Here is a 1,033-nt window from a genome sequence, read left to right on the forward strand (position 1 = left end):
TTGAGAGAAAACTTTGTCACTCAAGAGTATTATTTATAAAATTTGCATTAATAATACTTTCTCAGGAAATATGAATATAGGTACAAATACCTAGGTTTTGTAGAGCCTAAAGTTGAGATATTGAACAAGCATGATTCAGTCTTCTTCATTGGCCAAGATTGTATTAAGATTCCCATCATCAAGCAGGCAAGGCTCATGGGAATTCAACCAATAATTTTGAGAACCAACAAGCACTATGTACACACACTATATGAATCCTAACGGCTATTCATGGAGATGGAAATCATCATAATGGTGGGTTGACTAAGGAAAACCCCTTTGTAGCCACTCACACATAAATTTTGTAATTGGCTTGTTGGTTATCAATTTGGCAACCACAAATCTAGAGATTACTCCCCAAGACCTTTCCAAAGAAGTTGGGTCAACTTTTCTATAGTATCTTAGGAACATAGTGACCTCATGGTAAAGTGTCTAGAACATTTTCCGCTAGTTCAACTTCTTCATGAGGCCTTGAGAAAAAATAGTATTTCTTGGGTTTTATGTTGTGATTATGAATTTGCAATCAAAAGTAATGTTACAGTATCAAATCCGCAATTTTCAGAGTGAACATTCATATTCCATTGCATATTTCAAGGTAAGTAATTTATCATTTGTTTCAACTTTTAGAGGAGACCTATTTCATACCTCAATTAGGTTGATTACACACATTTGACACCTAGACCTATCTTACACTACTCACTTAATCGATTAGTTCAATTTTGACATTTACATTACACAACTATAATCAAATTACATTGCATGAAAGTGGCCTTGCTAGTGTACTTTCTTGATATGACTTGGGTTTAGTATTTGCATCCATTATTACACTTGGGTTTTGCTAATCTAACCTAGGTAATTTTGAAATTTATGCTTAGAAGCCCCTCTTTCTCTTATATTGAATGACTTAGGGAGAAAGGATTAGACTTATACCTAATTTTCATTATTTGACTCATTGATGTCATTTCTCTCCTGAATGGGTCGTAATGTTATAAGA

Source organism: Cupressus sempervirens, chromosome 1 (assembly GCF_028749045.1).
Source record: "Cupressus sempervirens isolate cs-2001-9-10 chromosome 1, ASM2874904v1, whole genome shotgun sequence".
Taxonomy (NCBI): Eukaryota; Viridiplantae; Streptophyta; class Pinopsida; order Cupressales; family Cupressaceae; genus Cupressus; species Cupressus sempervirens.